This window comes from Phoenix dactylifera, chromosome 4 (genome assembly GCF_051530095.1).
Source record: "Phoenix dactylifera cultivar Ajwa chromosome 4, Ajwa_hap1_PhDact_Kaust_v1.1, whole genome shotgun sequence".
In the NCBI taxonomy this organism is placed as follows: domain Eukaryota; kingdom Viridiplantae; phylum Streptophyta; class Magnoliopsida; order Arecales; family Arecaceae; genus Phoenix; species Phoenix dactylifera.
The window spans coordinates 3,718,285-3,725,828 of NC_143193.1; the positions used below are offsets into that span (position 1 = coordinate 3,718,285).

Here is a 7,544-nt window from a genome sequence, read left to right on the forward strand (position 1 = left end):
GAAGAAGACTTTGAAGACAAACCTACAGAATTAGACTTTGTCCAAAATAATTTCCAAAGGGAGACTATTGATCTAAGTACAACCAAGCCACTTCACATCACTACTATCGAAGAGGTAGTGACAGATATTTAGAGCTAGCCACCTGAATTGGCACTTGTAGCTAAAGATACCCATGTGGCGTCCAATCTTGAACATTCCCCTATAGTAGTTTTCCTTTTAGAAGAGTTTCATGATGTAGTCCCTGATGATCTTTCGGATGCACTTTCTCCAATGCGTGATATCCAACGTGCAATTGATCTAGTTTTCGAAGCATCTCTGCCCAATCTTCCACATCATAGGCTCAGACCGAATGCACACTACAAAATAATTGATATCTCCCGGCGCTATATTTCGTCTATACCGACGCTTTTAAGCGTCGGCGAATTTCTCACCCACGCTCCTCAAAGCGTGGCTCCGACGTCGGGCAGGTGGGCGTGGGGCCGGTTTAGGCTGACGCATGAAGAAAGCGTCGGCGGTCTATGCCGACGCTTTAAAGCGTCGGCGAAGGTGGCCTATGCCGACGTTTTTAAGCGTCGTTAACTATGCCGTTAGCCGACGCTTTTAAGCGTCGGCAAACTTCGACCAACCTCGGCACTGTTGGACTACACAGACGCTTTAAAGCGTCGGCGAAGGTGGCCTATGCCGACGTTTTTAAGCGTCGTTAACTATGCACTCAGCCGACGCTTTTAAGCGTCGGCAAACTTGGACCAACCTCGGCACTCTTGGACTACACAGACGCTTTAAAGCGTCATTAAAAGCGTGCCATTTTTTGCCAGTGTTGTGCGGGTCGCTTTTGCCGACGCTTAAAAGCGTCGGCAAATGAATTTTTTTTAAAAAAAATTTATAAAAGTAATTTTTAATACCCTGTACACATTAAATTCTAACAAAACAAATACACTAAATCACATATATAACAAAATACACGTCACAAACAAGAACTTTGATTACATTCATATTATAATATTTGATTACATTGTACTTCAAAAACATTCTAAAAATATACATCTCAAATTTCTAAGTACACAATCTACGATATGTATCAAGGATCGACGGCATCATCATCTCTACGAGTAGATGAAGTATCATCAACCTACAAGAAAAAAAAATACTTTAGAAACTAAAAATACGAAAGTCATCACGCTCATACAAGAATACATTATAATTATATAAAATATTCAAATATATTTAGTTATGTACCGGAGGAGCAAATCTCTGCAAAAAAGATGAAATATGGTTAAGCTGATCCTGCAAAGATTGTATATTCAACTCTTGGCTCTGCTTCAACTCCGCCATATCAGTCATATGACTCTGCCTCATCTCCTCTATCCTTGTCTCATATGACTGCTTTATCTGTGCCATCTCTGTCTTCAAACTACAAACCTCTGCAGTGCTAGTACCTTGTCTGGCATCTTGGGTATATCGGCTCACTGCAGACAGCTGAGTGGGGGTAACTCCGATACCGTAACCCCTCACGCGTCCATAACGTTCTGGGCCCATCAATTCTGCATAGACCTGAGCCTCGACGCGACTGGCCGCGTCGGATGATGATGACTCTCCGACGCGCTCTGAAATAAGATTTGTAGCTCTTTCCTATATCTCTCTCAAAAAAATAAACAGTCACATTAATAATTTAAAAGAAGTAAAATTAATAAAAAAATTATGATCAAATAAAAAATGAATACATACAACTATATCTCTCGACTCGTCCCGGACAAAGCTGCCATCTCGGTGAGTGTGGGTCATCTTATAAAACTCTACCTCACCAGGCTCTCTTCCATGCTCTACTATCTACACTGTTAGATGTATGCCCTAGAAGCCAATCTGGCTGACACATTGTTAATTCTAGGGACATAATTTTGTACTTGACTATTTATTATTGAATAAATAAAAGACATCTTTTCATTCATATTATTTATGTGTCTATGAATCGTCCAAGAAATTAATAAGATGATGATGCATATTCTCAAGAGTTGAGAATTTGAGCCATGTATCATTGGTGATTAATTTCTAAATGCTCCTGATCAATGGATCATCACGAGGATGGTGATCGATCCGATCAGTGCACAGATCACTTTCCTTCTCGATGGACGAGACTTGAGTCCATAGTGTAGGGACACTGAAGTGATAGTGCAGGTGCTTGTTAGAGAACAAGGGTACTGAGCGTGACCAAGACAAGAAGTCACTTGGATGTCTATCCACTCGTCAGTGACTTGCTTGATGTTGCAGTAGTGTGACTGGTCCTTTGACCTGCGGTGCTTCGGCTACTCACAGAGAGGTTATTGTAGTTTGACTGCACACATACATGGTCCCTAGCCATATGGGTCCATGCAGTGTAGATTGGCTGCAGTAAGTTCACTGTAGGAGTAGGGTATGCACCTATAAGGAATCTATCGACCTTGATAGATAAGGAGAGATCCTATGTGATTTATAAGACTAAGTTCGTAAGACCTCGGCCGGGGCAGTATGCACAGTGGAGAAAGAGTTTTCCACTCTCGAACTTAAGTCGAATAAATCTTCACATATGACAGACGATGGGGTTTGACGAGTTGTCCATGACCTCCGTCCTGTAGGGATCCACGATAGTAGGACTGTATCATACGATAACTGCACCTAGAGGTTCACCATTCTATTCTGCTGGGTAGCCACTACATGCTGCTAGGTGTCACTGGTGGATGGTGGGACTCATAGGGATTATCTTGATGATCGATAAACCCTAATGAGTTGAGTTGGAATCGTTCCAACCCATTGAAAGGAGTCTTCAATGATATTGTGATAGAGATCACAATATATCTCACTACCAGTCAGAGTAGAACCTATGGGGTCACACACACTAGAAGTATTGACCGATCTGATAGTTGAATAGTGATTAGGAATCACAAGTAATCAATTCGATTGATATTCAGTTGAAGAAGGAACAAAGGGAATTAATTAATTGGACTTGAAACAAGAGTCCTACTTCGAGTAGGATTCCTAGAGTCCTAATTGGATTAGGACTAGAAATCCTAGTTGGAGTAGGACTGGGATTCCTACTTGGATTAGGATTCCCACAATCCTACTTAGAATAGGATTTTTGAATTCAATGTGAATTCCTACTTAGAATAGGATTCCTAGAAGTCCCAATTGAATTAGGACTTCGGATTCAAATTGAGTCCTAATTGGATTAGGACTAAAATTAAATACATCCTAATATAGATTAGGGTTTCTTAAGTCACAATTAATTATTAATCTAATGAATCAATAAGACTCCTAATTGGATTAGGATTGAAGAGTTCAATTGAGTCAAAATTGATTCAAGTACTAATTGGATTAGGACTTACCTAGATTGGATCCATTGGTTCACCCTTGGGCTAAGCCTAATAGGATTAGGGCTTAACCACATTAGGGCAATGCAAACCCTAATGTGGACTAGGGTTTACCAAGAGGGAGGGGCGCAAGCTCCTCCCCTTGATCACTTGGTGCGGCACAAGAGAGGGGGCCGGCGCCCCCTCTTTGGAAAGTCATCTAGGGCTCCTACTTTGGAGGAGCCCTAGATGGCTATAAGAAGGCTTATGAAGCCGGCGCCCTAGATGATTGCTTCCTCTCCCTTTTGTGCCGTGGCCACCCTCTCCCCTCTCCTTGTTTCAGCCGCAAGCAAGGGAAGAAGAACTCCAAGTGTTGGCGGCCTCCTCCCCTTCCCTTGCTTCATCCAACGCAAGGAAGAAAAGAAGGCTGCGTGGGGATTCTTCTTCATCCTCTTCTTCATCCTTCTTCTTCCTCCTCTCAAGCATATTCAAGAGTTGAAAGAAAGAGAGGAGATCAGCCATCAAAAGAAGTCTTTGCAAGGGAGCTAGCACCCCGGGAAGACAAGAGATCTTTGATCAGGTCCTCTGCTTCGTGTGGATACCCGTAGAGGCCGGACGTTTGAACGGCTTCAAACGAACCCTCAACCTAAAACCACGAGCTTCAGTTTGCGGTGATCATCTACCCGCACAAGGTAAAGATTTGATCTCCCTAAAGGTTTTAAATTTATTAATTCTTATCTAATTACGAACGGTCTAGAAACAGCGTTCATGCGATGAACGTCGATCCCGCTTATGCCGATTCCGCTGCAATCTGATTTTTGTTTTGAAATATCAGCGGCATAGGCGGGTTCCCAACAGTGGTATCAGAGCCTAGGCTTCGTAGTTTAAGGTAAGAATTAACTATAAGTAGGCTTATTAGATCTGAAAATTAAATGATCATGCATGCTGAAAATTTCTGCATGCAGAATTTTTCTAGGGTGCTGATTTTTACATGCTAATTTTTATATGATAAAAGGATGATTCTAATAGCATTGTTAATGTGATTACAAAGTTTAGAATCATGATTAGCATGATCAGCAACCTATGTCATGAGATAATCAATTAATTATCAGATCTAAAAATTATAATTGTTGCATATGGTGATGATCATAGGATTCAAACCCTTTTGGTATCAAATGTAATGACCTGCGATGTGATCTGCGATGTCATGTAATTTTTCAGATGCTTGCATGCATCTTATTTGATGTTTTGAGAGGCCTGCGTGCCTCCTAAAAGGAGATGTAATTTATTTTTATTTTTATTTTACATCTGGTTGTATTTCTGTGATGTGATGTACGTCAACGATCAAGTCGAAGATGATGCATGAGATGATCAGGGGTCTAAGCGGTTGATGGCGATTGGATCAAGAGTTGGTCAAGGATCGAGTCAAGGAGGCTTGGAACCTATTCAAGAGTTGAAGACCAGTTGATTGATTGACGTGCATGTGCTTGTAATACGACCTAACTAGAATCCATGATCATCACCGATTTAAAGTTTAGCTTTAATTATTGCTGCGATTATAAATGCCTGCAATGCGCCGTTTGCATGTGATGTGAATGAGAGTCGGGTAGATAGGTTTACATGTGATATAGCAAACCCAATTGAGACCTAAATCAAAAACCTCCTCAATCAAGTCGAGAGTGAACCGACATGAGCAAGTCATATTAGATTAATTGATCTAATTGGTGTCTAGGAAAGCATGAAAGGTGGTTACTTAATTAGGACCTTACTCTCTGAGTAAGGGGAGCCTCCCACCTGCTTACCTGGCCAATTGTTCGATTACCTCTTATGAAGGGCTCAAGTTGCAAACACTAAAACCTGATTAACCAATATTAAGTCAATAGGTCTTCCACTGTAGTAGAGCTGCTAAAGCCTTTTTTGATGTTGATTTGTCTCGGCTGGACACAGTGGTCAAGTTGCATCGGAGGGCTGGACCTCTCTATAGACATGAGATGTTGTAGGGTAAAGGTGGGGTTGGGCGCCAATAACTGTTAGGTGAGGACCCAATGACGACTTTATTCCTACGGTTATACGGTGGGTCTGACTTAACTAAGAAATGGGACTAATAACTGTTAGGTGAGGTCTTCATGGCTTAGAGACCAAGTTACACTGCAACATGCTTGAGAAGCATTGTACAAGAGTTGTACATTCATCAATCTATGTGTCACCAATAACTGTTAGGTGAGGTGGCATGTAAATTGGTGGGACCGCAGTACCTACTAGAAACCCTAGTCGTGTGGGATTTCCGTTTTCCTACCAGAGGAGTGTGAGGGATTCGAGAAAATAGTGGGAGTTACATTTGTTCTAAAAGACCTTAGAACAGATTAGGATCAAGTACAAAAGTCTAACTAGAATCTTTATTCTCTGCAGATACAATGTCAGCTTCAAACCCTTTGACCCGTATTCTTGAGACCAACCGATTGACCGGAACCAATTACAAAGACTGGCTTAGAAACCTCAAAATTGTTTTGGACTGTGAGAAAATAGGCTACATACTCGATTCAGATATCCCCACACTACCAGCACGTCCTACTGATGTTCAGCGACAGATGCATCAAAAATGGCTGGATGATGACATTAGAGTCAAGTGCTATATGATGGCATCCATGTCTAATGAACTCCAATGCCAGCATGAGAATCTCAAGACTGCTAGGGACATACTAGCACACCTGCAAGAGTTGTATGGTGAGCAGAGTCGCACAGCTCGTTTTGAAGTGTCCAAGAGGCTCTTCAAGACAAAGATGCGCGAAGGGCAGTCTGTCCATGATCACTGTCTGACCATGATCAAAGACCTTGAGGAGCTTGAGAAGCTCGGGATGAACATGCACAAGAAATTACAAGTGGATTTGATCCTACAGTCACTTTCTGATTCATTTGGTCAGTTTATAGTAAACTACCACATGAATAAGATTGAATGCACTAAGACTGAACTGATCAACATGTTGGTAACTGCTGAGGGAGCCTTGAAAAGTTCAAGGGGCAATGTCCTTGCTGCTGAGTTGACTTCTGGTTCCAAGAGAAAGTCTACTTGGAAGAAAAAGAAGCCTGCTAAGAAGCAGAAGAAAGACAAAAAGCCGAAGAAGGAAGTTCAAAAGAAAAAGGCTAATGACAAAGGAAAATGTTTCCACTGCAATGTCGACGGCCACTGGAAGAGAAACTGTCCTTCATACCTCGAGAGCCTGAAGAACAAGAAAGGTGACACACCTTCAGAAGGTATAGACTTGCTCATAATTGAAACTAATCTAACGGTTTCTTCTACTTCTAGTTGGGTTATAGATTCTGGTTCTAGTGCTCATCTATGCACTACCATCCAGGGTCTAAAGGAAAGTAGAAGGCTGGCGGAAGGTGCGGTAACCCTTCGGGTTGGCAACGGGGCAAAAGTTGCTGCTGTAGCTGTGGGCACCTACCATCTGCGACTACCGTTTGGTTTTAGTTTATTACTTAGAGACTGTTATTATGTACCTGCTGCTAGCAGAAATTTGATTTCTGTTTCATGTCTAGCACAGGAAGGTCATGTTTTTACATTTGACAAAGACTGCTGTTCTATTTATTTAAGAAATAAAATAGTCGCACGTAGTTTTATGATTGACAGTCTCTATTATTTACATATGGATGTATCTGTGAATGTTACCGAGCAAGAAGTGAGTGCCAAAGGGTCCAAGAGATCCAGAGATGAGATAAACCAAAGATATTTGTGGCACCTCAGACTTGGCCATATTGGAGAAGATAGGATGAACAAAATGGATAAAGATGGGCTTCTCGGCTCATTGACTTCCGAGTCATATCCAGTTTGCGAGTCCTGTCTTCAAGGAAAAATGGCTAAATTGCCCTTTGTAGGACATGGGGAGAGGACCACTGAAATACTTACCCTAGTACATACAGATGTATGTGGCCCATTCGATGTGCTAGCCAGGGGACGTTATTCGTACTTCATTACCTTTACCGATGATTATTCACGGTATGGGTATGTGTATCTTATGAGACACAAGTCTGAATCTTTTGAAAAGTTCAAAGAGTTCAAGAATGAAGTAGAAAAACAAACTGGAAAACCTCTTAAGGCTCTTCGATCAGATCGAGGAGGAGAATACCTTAGTGGAAAATTCCGGAACTATCTCAAGGAAAATGGCATAGTCTCACAGTGGACACCTCCGGGTACACCTCAACTCAACGGGGTGTCAGAAAGGA

General features: G+C 41.8%; 1 long non-coding RNA gene across 1 annotated transcript; it reads right to left on the reverse strand.

Annotated features, from left to right (window-relative positions):
• Positions 1-1,412: 1,412 nt before the first annotated feature.
• Positions 1,413-2,059, reverse strand: LOC149753601 (uncharacterized). Its single transcript, XR_016400408.1, has 2 exons — positions 1,726-2,059; positions 1,413-1,629 (listed from the first exon to the last, which is right to left on the reverse strand). It is a non-coding gene; the product is annotated as an uncharacterized LOC149753601 (long non-coding RNA).
• Between the last annotated feature and the right edge of the window lie 5,485 nt (positions 2,060-7,544).